The sequence below is a fragment of the Festucalex cinctus genome, chromosome 19, assembly GCF_051991245.1.
Source record: "Festucalex cinctus isolate MCC-2025b chromosome 19, RoL_Fcin_1.0, whole genome shotgun sequence".
Taxonomy (NCBI): Eukaryota; Metazoa; Chordata; class Actinopteri; order Syngnathiformes; family Syngnathidae; genus Festucalex; species Festucalex cinctus.
The window spans coordinates 17,917,057-17,931,106 of record NC_135429.1 but is presented as its reverse complement, the minus strand read 5'-3'; the positions used below and the strand labels follow the sequence as shown (position 1 = coordinate 17,931,106).

Below are 14,050 nucleotides of genomic sequence, written 5' to 3'. Positions count from 1 at the left end.
TTTTGCTTTTTGGATACTCAGTTTTCATTGCAAATACAAAGAAAATTACCCTGTTTCCCACCCTGTTTCGAGTTGGGAACCTTCCGCGTGTGAGCCGAATGTGATAACCACTACACCATGGAAACAGACGCTGGCGTTTATCCTGTTGGCAGGATTGGCAAACAGCATAGCTGTCTGGCATTCACAAGTTTAGTGACAGTTTTACCTCTACGCCTGTCCAGGTCGAAAGCACAGAATCCTTTCCTCGTTTGTATAGTGGATAGTATCTCCGCCTGTCACGCGGAAGACTGGGGTTCGATTCCCCAACGGGGAGGTGGTGCCTGTGTATATTGCTTTTTGGATACTCAGTTTTCATTGAAAATTCAAAGAAAATTGCCAAGTTTCCACCCGGTTTCGAGCTGGGGACCTTTCACTTGTTAGGCGAATGTGATAACCACTACACCATGGAAACAGACACTGGCGTTTACTCTGTTGGCCGGATTGGCAAACAGCATAGCTGTCTGGCATTCCCGATTTTAGTGACAGTTTTCCCTCTACGCCTGTCCAGGTAGCAAGCACAGAGTCCTTTCCTCGTTAGTATAGTGGATAGTATCTCTGCCTGTCACGCGCAAGACTGTGGTTAGATTCCCTGAAGGGGAGGTGAGTGCAGGTGCAATTCAGTTTTTGGATACTCAGTTTTCATTGCAAATACAAAGAAGATTACCCTGTTTCCCACCCGGTTTCGAGTTGGGAACCTTTCGCTTGTGAGGAGAATGTGATAACCACTACACCATGGAAACAGACACTGGCGTTTATCCTGTTGGCAGTATTGGCAAACAGCTTAGCTGTCTTGCATTCCCGATTTTAGTGACAGTTTTCCCTCTACGCCTGTCCAGGTAGCAAGCACAGAGTCCTTTCCTCGTTAGTATAGTGGATAGTATCTCCGCCTGTCACGCGGCAGATTGGGGTTCGATTCCCCAACGGGGAGGTGGTGCCTGTGTGTTTTGCTTTTTGGACACTCAGTTTTCATTGCAAATACAAAGAAAATTACCCTGTTTCCCACCCTGTTTCGAGTTGGGAACCTTTCGCGTGTGAGCCGAATGTGATAACCACTACACCATGGAAACAGACACTGGCGTTTATCCTGTTGGCAGGATTGGCAAACCGCATAGCTGTCTGGCATTAAGTTTAGTGACAATTTTACCTCTACGCCTGTCCAGGTCGCAAGCACAGAATCCTTTCGTCGTTAGTATAGTGGTTAGTATCTCCTCCTGTCACGCGGAAGACTGCGGTTCGATTCCCCAACGGGGAGGTGGTGCCTGTGTGTTTTGCTTTTTGGATACTCAGTTTTCATTGCAAATACAAAGAAAATTACCCTGTTTCCCACCCTTTTTCGAGTTGGGAACCTTCCGCGTGTGAGCCGAATGTGATAACCACTACACCATGGAAACAGACGCTGGTGTTTATCCTGTTGGCAGGATTGGAAAACAGCATAGCTGTCTGGCATTCCCTATTTTAGTGACAGTTTTCCTTCTATGCCTGTCCAGGTAGCAAACACAGAGTCCTTTCCTCGTGAGTATTGTGGATAGTATCTTCTCCTGTCACGCGGAAGACTGGGGTGAGATGCCCCAACGGGCACTTGGTACCTGTGCTATTGTATTTTTGGATACTCAGTTTTCATTGCAAATACAAAGAAAATTACCCTGTTTCCCACCCTTTTTCGAGTTGGGAACCTTCCGCGTGTGAGCCGAATGTGATAACCACTACACCATGGAAACAGACGCTGGTGTTTATCCTGTTGGCAGGATTGGCAAACAGCATAGCTGTCTTGCATTCCCGATTTTAGTGACAGTTTTCCCTCTACGCCTGTCCAGGTAGCAAGCACAGAGTCCTTTCCTCGTTAGTATAGTGGATAGTATCTCCGCCTGTCACGCGGAAGACTGTGGTTCGATTCCCCAAAGGGGAGGTGGTGCCTGTGTGTTTTGCTTTTTGGATACTCAGTTTTCATTGCAAATTCAAAGAAAATTGCCAAGTTTCCACCCGGTTTCGAGCTGGGGACCTTTCGCGTGTTAGGCGAATGTGATAACCACTACACCATGGAAACAGACACTGGCGTTTACTCTGTTGGCCGGATTGGCAAACAGCATAGCTGTCTGGCATTCCCGATTTTAGTGACAGTTTTCCCTCTACGCCTGTCCAGGTAGCAAGCACAGAGTCCTTTCCTCGTTAGTATAGTGGATAGTATCTCTGCCTGTCACGCGCAAGACTGTGGTTAGATTCCCTGAAGGGGAGGTGAGTGCAGGTGCAATTCAGTTTTTGGATACTCAGTTTTCATTGCAAATACAAAGAAAATTACCCTGTTTCCCACCCGGTTTCGAGTTGGGAACCTTTCGCTTGTGAGGAGAATGTGATAACCACTACACCATGGAAACAGACACTGGCGTTTATCCTGTTGGCAGTATTGGCAAACAGCATAGCTGTCTTGCATTCCCGATTTTAGTGACAGTTTTCCCTCTACGCCTGTCCAGGTAGCAAGCACAGAGTCCTTTCCTCGTTAGTATAGTGGATAGTATCTCCGCCTGTCACGCGGAAGACTGGGGTTCGATTCCCCAACGGGGAGGTGGTGCCTGTGTGTTTTGCTTTTTGGACACTCAGTTTTCATTGCAAATACAAAGAAAATTACCCTGTTTCCCACCCTGTTTCGAGTTGGGAACCTTTCGCGTGTGAGCCGAATGTGATAACCACTACACCATGGAAACAGACACTGGCGTTTATCCTGTTGGCAGGATTGGCAAACCGCATAGCTGTCTGGCATTAAGTTTAGTGACAATTTTACCTCTAAGCCTGTCCAGGTCGCAAGCACAGAATCCTTTCGTCGTTAGTATAGTGGATAGTATCTCCTCCTGTTACGCGGAAGACTGGGGTTCGATTCCCCAACGGGGAGGTGGTGCCTGTGTGTTTTGCTTTTTGGATACTCAGTTTTCATTGCAAATACAAAGAAAATTACCCTGTTTCCCACCCTTTTTCGAGTTGGGAACCTTCCGCGTGTGAGCCGAATGTGATAACCACTACACCATGGAAACAGACGCTGGTGTTTATCCTGTTGGCAGGATTGGAAAACAGCATAGCTGTCTGGCATTCCCTATTTTAGTGACAGTTTTCCTTCTATGCCTGTCCAGGTAGCAAACACAGAGTCCTTTCCTCGTTAGTATAGTGGATAGTATCTCCTCCTGTCACGCGGAAGACTGGGGTTCGATTCCCCAACGGGGAGGTGGTGCCTGTGTGTTTTGCTTTTTGGATACTCAGTTTTCATTGCAAATACAAAGAAAACTAGAGCTGCGAGCAGCTATAAAGGGCCCTCGCAACCTGGGCCACGTTGGGGTACTTGCACGTCGGGGTACTGGCATGTTGGGGTACTGTTTCATAGGAAACCGTCTAAATTGTAAGTGTTTTTGCCATGCTTTGTGCTTGCAAAGTTTCATGGAAAGGCCAAAAATGATGCACAATTAACAAAATAAAATCACAATGGTTTGGCACATGGCTATAGAATAATTTTTGTAGGTATTAGACTGATAGGTGTGCCTCCAAATATTCACACATCTAGCTGAATCATATAATCGGAAATACTTCATAAAAATGTCTAGAGGGCGCTATTGAGCCATTTATTACAAATTGCACAACAAATCTCTAAAATATTCATGTTCTTGAGAGGTCTGATCTGTGTGCAAAGTTTTGAGTTTTCGCTCATGTTTAGACTTTCAAAAAAAAAAAGTATTTTTCTTTGCAAACAATGCATCGCTAGAGCAAAGCCGTGACAAACAATTTCAATAACTTTTCATCTTAAATATCTTCAGATGAAACACGCCAAAGAATGAAGACGATCTGATAAGTTTTGTAGAAAATATGAGGCCTATAAAAGGCCCCAAAAAATGGCTACAAATAGCAAAGTAAATCAAAATGGCAGACTTCCTGTTTGGTTTAGCATATGTCTTTAGAAACTTTTTTGTCAGTCTTAGGCTGATAGGTATCCCAATTTTTACAAATCTAGCTGAATCATACATTTCCAAAAGCTTCATAAAAATATCTATAAGTCGCTATTGAGCCATTTATTGCAAATTGCACAAGAAATCTCTAAAATATTCATGTTTATGACAAGTCTGATGTGTGTGTAAAGTTCCATGAGTTTTCGCTCATTTAGACAAAAAAAAAAAAAAAGCATTATTTTACTTGGCAAATAATGCATCGCTATGGCAACGGCTTGCGACAAAATAAAAAAAACTTTCGATAACTTTGCATCTTAAACATCTTAAGATGAAACACACCAAGTTGGAAGACAGTCGGATAAATTTCGTAGGAGTTCGTTAAAATGTGACCCCTAAAAAAGGCCTAAATCAAAATGCCGGACTTCCTGTTTGGTTTAGCACATGGTTCCAAGAGACTTTTTTGTACATCGTGGGCTCTTATGTATGCCTGCAAATTATCATAGCGCTAGGTGAAACGTACAACCGGGAATGCTTCGTTAAAGAGGAGTTTTTTTTTAGCTCAAAATGTGATGCCCGGCCCCTGGGGGACTTCCTGTTGCGTTTAGCACATGGCACCAAGAGACATTTTTGTACATCCTGGGCTGTTACATATGTCTACAATTTTTCGTCGCTCTAGCTGCTTCGTACAACTGGGAATGCTTCATTAAGAAGGATTTTTTTCCTTTGCAAAAAGTGCATGCCACGATAACAGCGTGTGACGAAATAAAAAACTTTCAATAACTTTTCATTTTCAACATCTTAAGATGAATCACACCAAGTTTGAAGATGATCGGATAAACTCTGTAGGAGGAGTTTGTTAAAATATGACCCCTATGAAATGGCCAAAAAAAATGGCAACACATTCCAAAGTAAATCAAAATGGCGGACGTCCTGTTAGGTTTAGCATATGGTTCAAAAAGAGTTTTTTGTACCTCGAGGGCTGTTGTATACCTCTACAAATTTTGGTAACTCTAGGTGAAACGTACAGCCGGGTATGCTTTGTTAAAGAGGAGTTTTTTTTTAGCTCAAAATGTGATGCCCGGCCCCTGGGGGACTTCCTGTTGGGTTTAGCACAGGGCACCAAGAGACTTTTTTGTACATCTTGGGCTGTTACATATGTCTACAAATTTTCGTAGCTCTAGCTGCTTCGTACAACTGGCAATGCTTCTTTAAGGATATTTTTTTTCCTTTGCAAACAGTGCATGCCATGACAACAGCGTGCGACGAAATACAAAGCTTTCAATAACTTTTCATCTTCAACATCTTAAGATGAATCACACCAAGTTTGAAGATGATCGGATAAACACTGTAGGAGGAGTTCGTTAAAATAAGGCCCCAATGAAATGGCCAAAAAAATGGCAACACGTTCCAAAATAAATCAAAATGGTGGACTTCCTGTTAGGTTTAGCATATGGTTCAAAAAGAGTTTTTTGTCAAAGAGAATTTGCTTGGTGATTTGTTCATGTTCTGTAGAAAAGCAAAGGAGTAGAAATAAATACAGTATCATACTTCATAAACATACAAGAAATTTGTAGCTGTATTAACCATTGTTGGTATTTGAAGTGATAATTTAGGAATAGAAGTGTAGTGATTGCAGAATTTATAGAGTGCTTACCTTGTATGACTTTGTAGATGGAAATGTCTTTTGTTGAAAGAGCTCTTTGTTGTCTACTATATATGCAAGGACAAGCATAAGTAGGTGTGGTTATGAAGTACTTGACCATTGAAATAAAGCAGTGGTATCAAATGTATGGACCGTGGTTTGGCTCAGGCCTGCAAAGGGGTTTAATGTGGCACAAGAGATAATCTTGTAAGGTACAAAAAATAATAATAATATAATAGGTATGCCTCTGAGTTTTCACAAATCTAGGTCAAGTCAAGTCATCTTTAGTTATTTCGCGCTTGAATCATCCAATCGGAAATGCTCCATAAAAAATGTATAGAGGGTGCGATTTATTGCAAATTGCACAAGAAATCTCTAAAAATTCATGTTAATGACAAGTCTGATGTGTGTGCAAAGTTTCACGAGTTTTCACACATGTATAGATAAAAAAAAACAAAGCAGCACTTTACTTGGCAACCAATGCAACGCTATAGCAGCAGCGTGCGACAAAATAAAAAACTTTCGATAAATTTGCATCTTAAACATCTTAAGATGAAACACACCAAGTTTGAACACGGTCGGATGAATTTTGTAGGAGGAGTTAAAATATGACCCCTAAAAAAGGCCACAAAAAAAGGCTACAAATCCCATCATAAATCAAAATGGCGGACTTCCTGTTTGGTTTAGCACATGGTTCCAAGAGACTTTTTTGTACATCGTGGGCTGTTACATTTGTCTCCAAATTTTCGTAGCTCTAGCTGCTTCGTACAACTGGGAATGCTTCATTAAGAAGGAATTTTTTCCTTTGCAAACTGTGCATGCCACGGCAACAGCGTGCGACAAAATAAAAAGCTTTCAATAACTTTTCATCTTCAACATCTTAAGATGAATCACACCAAGTTTGGAGATGATCGGATAAACTCTGTAGGAGGAGTTCGTTAAAATAAGACCCCTATGAAATGGCCCAAAAAATGGCAACACGTTCCAAAGTAAATCAAAATGGCGGACTTCCTGTTCGGTTTAGCATATGGTTCAAAAAGAGTTTTTTGTACCTTGAGGGCTGTTACATATGTCTTCAAATATTGGTAACTCTAGGTGAAATGTACAGCCGGGAATGCTTCATTAAGTTAGAATTTTGAAACACAAAATTTGATGCCTCGCCTCTGGCGGACTTCCTGTTAGGTTTAGCATATGGCACCAACAGGCTTTTTTGTAGATCATAGTCTGTTACATATGTGTACTAATTTTCGTAGCTCTAGATTAAACGTACCACCGGCAATGCTTCGTTAAGTAAGAATTTTGAAACTGTAAATTTGATGCCCCGCCACCGTCATATAGTATGTCAAAAACTTTAGATTTTTTACCATGATGTTGTCCCAGGTGTTGAGATGGTACAGCCCAAGTTTGAAGTCAATCGGGTTAACCGTGTAGGAGAAGCGGGCAAAAGTATGACCCCTGTAAATGTGCAAAAATGGGCCAAAATTGGTATGCCTCCCAGTTTTCACAAATCTAGGTCAAGTCATCTTTAGTTGTGTATCGCTTGAATCATACAATTGGAAATGCTCCATAAAAATGCATAGAGGGCGCTATTGAGGACAACGTTGGGTTACTTGCAGGTCAGGGTACTGGCACGTTGGGGTACTGTTACATGGAACAAGGACCATTTAAAATGTTAGTTTTTTCCATGCCTTGTCTGTGCAAAGTTTAATGAAAGAGGCCAAAAATGATGTATAATTCCCAAAATAAAATCAAAATAGCGGACTTCCTCTTTGGTTTGGCAAATGGCTACATAATACTTTTTTGTAGGTATTAGGCTGATAGGGGTCTGTCCTAATTTTCACAAATCTAGCAGAATCATACAATCGGAAATACTTCATAAAAATGTCTAGAGGGCGCTATTTATTGCAAATTGCACAATAAATCTCTAAAAATTCATGTTCATGACAAGTCTGATGTGTTTGCAAAGTTTCATGAGTTTTCACACATGTATAGATAAAAAAACAAAGCAGCACTTTACTTGGCAAACAATGCATCGCTATAGCAGCAGCGTGCGACAAAATAAAAAACTTTCGATAACTTTGCATCTTAAACATCTTAAGATGAAACACACCAAGTTTAAGATGAAGCACACCAAGTTTGAAGACAGTCGGATAAATTTTGTAGGAGGAGTTCGTTAAAATATGACCCCTAAAAAAGGCCACAAAAAATGGCTACAAATCCCAACGTAAATCAAAATGGCGGACTTCCTGTTTGGTTTAGCAGATGGTTCCAAGAGACCTTTTTGTACATCGTGGGCTCTTATGTATGCCTCTAAATTATCATAGCGCTAGGTGAAACGTACAACCGGGAATGCTTCGTTAAAGAAGAGTTTTTTACCTCAAAATGTGATGACCGGCCCCTACGGGACTTCCTGTTGGGTTTAGCACATGGCACCAAGAGACTTTTTTGTACATCGTGGGCTGTTAAATTTGTCTCCAAATTTTCGTAGCTCTAGCTGCTTCGTACAACTGGGAATGCTTCATTAAGAGGGAATTTTTTCCTTCGCAATCTGTGCATGCCACGGCAACAGCGTGCGACGAAATAAAAAGCTTTCAATAACTTTTCATCTTCAACATTTTAAGATGAATCACACCAAGTTTGGAGATGATCGGATAAACTCTGTAGGAGGAGTTCGTTAAAATAAGACCCCTATGAAATGGCCCAAAAAATGGCAACACGTTCCAAAGTAAATCAAAATGGCGGACTTCCTGTTCGGTTTAGCATATGGTTCAAAAAGAGTTTTTTGTCAAAGAGAATTTGCTTGGTGATTTGTTCATGTTCTGTAGAAAAGCAAAGGAGTAGAAATAAATACAGTATCATACTTCATAAACATACAAGAAATTTGTAGCTGTATTAACCATTGTTGGTATTTGAAGTGATAATTTAGGAATAGAAGTGTAGTGATTGCAGAATTTATAGAGTGCTTACCTTGTATGACTTTGTAGATGGAAATGTAGATGGAAATGTCTTTCAAAAAGAGTTTTTTGTACCTTGAGGGCTGTTACATATGTCTTCAAATGTTGGTAACTCTAGGTGAAATGTACAGCCGGGAATGCTTCATTAAATACGAATTTTGAAACACAAAATTTGATGCCTCGCCTCTGGCGGACTTCCTGTTAGGTTTAGCATATGGCACCAACAGGCTTTTTTGTAGATCATAGTCTGTTACATATGTGTACCAATTTTCGTGGCTCTCAATTAAACGTACCACCGGCAATGCTTAGTTAAGTAAGAATTTTGAAACTGTAAATTTGATGCCCCGCCACCGTCATATAGTATGTCAAAAACTTTAGATTTTTTACCATGATGTTGTCCCAGGTGTTGAGATGGTACAGCCCAAGTCTGAAGTCAATCGGGTTAACCATGTAGGAGAAGCGGGCAAAAGTATGACCCCTGTAAATGTGCAAAAATGGGCCAAAATTGGACATTCAAATACTCATACCTCACTTCCTGTCTATTTTAGGGTACACATATCAAAGAGGTTTTTGTTCATCTGGATGTGCTACAGGTGCCACACAATTTTCGTAGCCATAGGACAATCGTAGCGGGACAGGGATCCGTTAAACCTATGTAGGTGGCGCTACAGAGCCATTTTTCTGTTATCATGTATGGCGACTTTAAAATATCAAATTTTTCGCCAGGCCCGATCTGCGTGCAAAGTTTGGTGAGTTTTCGTTCATGTTTAGTGCCTCAAAAATGTGGTTGTTTGCGGAAAAGAATAATAACAAAGAAAAAGAAGAAGAAGAAGAAGAAGAATAATAATAAGAATTCCTTCAGGAACAATAGGGACCTCGCAGCGGTCGCTGCTCGGGCCCTAATTACCCTGTTTCCCACCCTGTTTCGAGTTGGGAACCTTCCGCGTGTGAGCCGAATGTGATAACCACTACACCATGGAAACAGACGCTGGTGTTTATCCTGTTGGCAGGATTGGAAAACAGCATAGCTGTCTGGCATTCCCTATTTTAGTGACAGTTTTCCTTCTATGCCTGTCCAGGTAGCAAACACAGAGTCCTTTCCTCGTTAGTATTGTGGATAGTATCTTCTCCTGTCACGCGGAAGACTGGGGTGAGATGCCCCAACGGGCACTTGGTACCTGTGCTATTGTATTTTTGGATACTCAGTTTTCATTGCAAATTCAAAGAAAATTGCCAAGTTTCCACCCGGTTTCGAGCTGGGGACCTTTCGCGTGTGAGGCGAATGTGATAACCACTACACCATGGAAACAGACACTGGTGTTTATCCTGTTGGCAGGATTGGCAAACAGCATAGCTGTCTTGCATTCCCGATTTTAGTGACAGTTTTCCCTCTACGCCTGTCCAGGTAGCAAGCACAGAGTGCTTTCCTCGTTAGTATAGTGGATAGTATCTCCGCCTGTCACGCGGAAGACTGGGGTTCGATTCCCCAACGGGGAGGTGGTGCCTGTGTGTTTTGCTTTTTGGATACTCAGTTTTCATTGCAAATTCAAAGAAAATTGCCAATTTTCCACCCGGTTTCGAGCTGGGGACCTTTCACGTGTTAGGCGAATGTGATAACCACTACACCATGGAAACAGACACTGGCGTTTACTCTGTTGGCAGGATTGGCAAACAGCATAGCTGTCTGGCATTCCCGATTTTAGTGACAGTTTTCCCTCTACGCCTGTCCAGGTAGCAAGCACAGAGTCCTTTCCTCGTTAGTATAGTGGATAGTATCTCTGCCTGTCACGCGCAAGACTGTGGTTAGATTCCCTGAAGGGGAGGTGAGTGCAGGTGCAATTCAATTTTTGGATACTCAATTTTCATTGCAAATACAAAGAAAATTACCCTGTTTCGAGTTGGGAACCTTTCGCGTGTGAGCCGAATGTGATAACCACTACACCATGGAAACAGACACTGGCTTTTATCATGTTGGCAGGATTGGCAAACAGCATAGCTGTCTGGCATTCACAAGTTTAGTGACAGTTTTACCTCTACGCCTGTCCAGGTCGCAAGCACAGAATCCTTTCCTCGTTAGTATAGTGGATAGTATCTCCTCCTGTCACGCGGAAGACTGGGGTTCGATTCCCCAACGGGGAGGTGGTGCCTGTGTGTTTTGCTTTTTGGATACTCAGTTTTCATTGCAAATACAAAGAAAATTACCCTGTTTCCCACCCTGTTTCGAGTTGGGAACCTTCCGCGTGTGAGCCGAATGTGATAACCACTACACCATGGAAACAGACGCTGGCGTTTATCCTGTTGGCAGGATTGGCAAACAGCATAGCTGTCTGGCATTCACAAGTTTAGTGACAGTTTTACCTCTACGCCTGTCCAGGTCTCAAGCACAGAATCCTTTCCTCGTTAGTATAGTGGATTTTATCTCCGCCTGTCACGCGGAAGACTGGGGTTCGATTCCCCAACGGGGAGGTGGTGCCTGTGTGTTTTGCTTTTTGGATACTCAGTTTTCATTGCAAATTCAAAGAAAATTGCCAAGTTTCCACCCGGTTTCGAGCTGGGGACCTTTCACTTGTTAGGCGAATGTGATAACCACTACACCATGGAAACAGACACTGGCGATTACTCTGTTGGCCGGATTGGCAAACAGCATAGCTGTCTGGCATTCCCGATTTTAGTGACAGTTTTCCCTCTACGCCTGTCCAGGTAGCAAGCACAGAGTCCTTTCCTCGTTAGTATAGTGGATAGTATCTCTGCCTGTCACGCGCAAGACTGTGGTTAGATTCCCTGAAGGGGAGGTGAGTGCAGGTGCAATTCAGTTTTTGGATACTCAGTTTTCATTGCAAATACAAAGAAAATTACCCTGTTTCCCACCCGGTTTCGAGTTGGGAACCTTTCTCTTGTGAGGAGAATGTGATAACCACTACACCATGGAAACAGACACTGGCGTTTATCCTGTTGGCAGTATTGGCAAACAGCATAGCTGTCTTGCATTCCCAATTTTAGTGACAGTTTTCCCTCTACGCCTGTCCAGGTAGCAAGCACAGAGTCCTTTCCTCGTTAGTATAGTGGATAGTATCTCCGCCTGTCACGCGGAAGACTGGGGTTCGATTCCCCAACGGGGAGGTGGTGCCTGTGTGTTTTGCTTTTTGGACACTCAGTTTTCATTGCAAATACAAAGAAAATTACCCTGTTTCCCACCCTGTTTCGAGTTGGGAACCTTTCGCGTGTGAGCCGAATGTGATAACCACTACACCATGGAAACAGACACTGGCGTTTATCCTGTTGGCAGGATTGGCAAACCGCATAGCTGTCTGGCATTAAGTTTAGTGACAATTTTACCTCTACGCCTGTCCAGGTCGCAAGCACAGAATCCTTTCGTCGTTAGTATAGTGGATAGTATCTCCTCCTGTCACGCGGAAGACTGGGGTTCGATTCCCCAACGGGGAGGTGGTGCCTGTGTGTTTTGCTTTTTGGATACTCAGTTTTCATTGCAAATACAAAGAAAATTACCCTGTTTCCCACCCTTTTTCGAGTTGGGAACCTTCCGCGTGTGAGCCGAATGTGATAACCACTACACCATGGAAACAGACGCTGGTTTTTATCCTGTTGGCAGGATTGGAAAACAGCATAGCTGTCTGGCATTCCCTATTTTAGTGACAGTTTTCCTTCTATGCCTGTCCAGGTAGCAAACACAGAGTCCTTTCCTCGTTAGTATTGTGGATAGTATCTTCTCCTGTCACGCGGAAGACTGGGGTGAGATGCCCCAACGGGCACTTGGTACCTGTGCTATTGTATTTTTGGATACTCAGTTTTCATTGCAAATTCAAAGAAAATTGCCAAGTTTCCACCCGGTTTCGAGCTGGGGACCTTTCGCGTGTGAGGCGAATGTGATAACCACTACACCATGGAAACAGACACTGGCGTTTATCCTGTTGGCAGGATTGGCAAACAGCATAGCTGTCTTGCATTCCCGATTTTAGTGACAGTTTTCCCTCTACGCCTGTCCAGGTAGCAAGCACAGAGTCCTTTCCTCGTTAGTATAGTGGATAGTATCTCCGCCTGTCACGCGGAAGACTGGGGTTCGATTCCCCAACGGGGAGGTGGTGCCTGTGTGTTTTGCTTTTTGGATACTCAGTTTTCATTGCAAATTCAAAGAAAATTGCCAAGTTTCCACCCGGTTTCGAGCTGAGGAACTTTCGCGTGTTAGGCGAATGTGATAACCACTACACCATGGAAACAGACACTGGCGTTTACTCTGTTGGCCGGATTGGCAAACAGCATAGCTGTCTGGCATTCCCGATTTTAGTGACAGTTTTCCCTCTACGCCTGTCCAGGTAGCAAGCACAGAGTCCTTTCCTCGTTAGTATAGTGGATAGTATCTCTGCCTGTCACGCGCAAGACTGTGGTTAGATTCCCTGAAGGGGAGGTGAGTGCAGGTGCAATTCAGTTTTTGGATACTCAGTTTTCATTGCAAATACAAAGAAAATTACCCTGTTTCCCACCCGGTTTCGAGTTGGGAACCTTTCGCTTGTGAGGAGAATGTGATAACCACTACACCATGGAAACAGACACTGGCGTTTATCCTGTTGGCAGTATTGGCAAACAGCATAGCTGTCTTGCATTCCCGATTTTAGTGACAGTTTTCCCTCTACGCCTGTCCAGGTAGCAAGCACAGAGTCCTTTCCTCGTTAGTATAGTGGATAGTATCTCCGCCTGTCACGCGGAAGACTGGGGTTCGATTCCCCAACGGGGAGGTGGTGCCTGTGTGTTTTGCTTTTTGGACACTCAGTTTTCATTGCAAATACAAAGAAAATTACCCTGTTTCCCACCCTGTTTCGAGTTGGGAACCTTTCGCGTGTGAGCCGAATGTGATAACCACTACACCATGGAAACAGACACTGGCTTTTATCCTGTTGGCAGGATTGGCAAACCGCATAGCTGTCTGGCATTAAGTTTAGTGACAATTTTACCTCTAAGCCTGTCCAGGTCGCAAGCACAGAATCCTTTCGTCGTTAGTATAGTGGATAGTATCTCCTCCTGTCACGCGGAAGACTGGGGTTCGATTCCCCAACGGGGAGGTGGTGCCTGTGTGTTTTGCTTTTTGGATACTCAGTTTTCATTGCAAATACAAAGAAAATTACCCTGTTTCCCACCCTTTTTCGAGTTGGGAACCTTCCGCGTGTGAGCCGAATGTGATAACCACTACACCATGGAAACAGACGCTGGTGTTTATCCTGTTGGCAGGATTGGAAAACAGCATAGCTGTCTGGCATTCCCTATTTTAGTGACAGTTTTCCTTCTATGCCTGTCCAGGTAGCAAACACAGAGTCCTTTCCTCGTTAGTATTGTGGATAGTATCTTCTCCTGTCGCGCGGAAGACTGGGGTGAGATGCCCCAACGGGCACTTGGTACCTGTGCTATTGTATTTTTGGATACTCAGTTTTCATTGCAAATTCAAAGAAAATTGCCAAGTTTCCACCCGGTTTCGAGCTGGG

General features: G+C 43.2%; 8 non-coding genes across 8 annotated transcripts; 3 read left to right on the top strand and 5 right to left on the bottom strand.

The window, feature by feature from the left end:
• Nucleotides 1–378: 378 nt before the first annotated feature.
• Nucleotides 379–451, bottom strand: trnav-aac (transfer RNA valine (anticodon AAC)). Its single transcript has one exon. It is a non-coding gene; the product is annotated as a tRNA-Val (tRNA).
• A 1,559-nt stretch (nt 452–2,010) lies between these two features.
• On the bottom strand, nt 2,011–2,083 carry trnav-aac (transfer RNA valine (anticodon AAC)). Its single transcript has one exon. It is a non-coding gene; the product is annotated as a tRNA-Val (tRNA).
• Nucleotides 2,084–9,794: 7,711 nt separating this feature from the next.
• On the bottom strand, nt 9,795–9,867 carry trnav-cac (transfer RNA valine (anticodon CAC)). The gene has a single exon. It is a non-coding gene; the product is annotated as a tRNA-Val (tRNA).
• Nucleotides 9,868–11,089: 1,222 nt separating this feature from the next.
• Nucleotides 11,090–11,162, bottom strand: trnav-aac (transfer RNA valine (anticodon AAC)). Its single transcript has one exon. It is a non-coding gene; the product is annotated as a tRNA-Val (tRNA).
• Nucleotides 11,163–11,606: 444 nt separating this feature from the next.
• On the top strand, nt 11,607–11,678 carry trnad-guc (transfer RNA aspartic acid (anticodon GUC)). The gene has a single exon. It is a non-coding gene; the product is annotated as a tRNA-Asp (tRNA).
• A 716-nt stretch (nt 11,679–12,394) lies between these two features.
• trnav-cac (transfer RNA valine (anticodon CAC)) lies at nt 12,395–12,467 on the bottom strand. Its single transcript has one exon. It is a non-coding gene; the product is annotated as a tRNA-Val (tRNA).
• Nucleotides 12,468–12,583: 116 nt separating this feature from the next.
• trnad-guc (transfer RNA aspartic acid (anticodon GUC)) lies at nt 12,584–12,655 on the top strand. Its single transcript has one exon. It is a non-coding gene; the product is annotated as a tRNA-Asp (tRNA).
• Nucleotides 12,656–13,237: 582 nt separating this feature from the next.
• Nucleotides 13,238–13,309, top strand: trnad-guc (transfer RNA aspartic acid (anticodon GUC)). The gene has a single exon. It is a non-coding gene; the product is annotated as a tRNA-Asp (tRNA).
• Nucleotides 13,310–14,050: the final 741 nt, after the last annotated feature.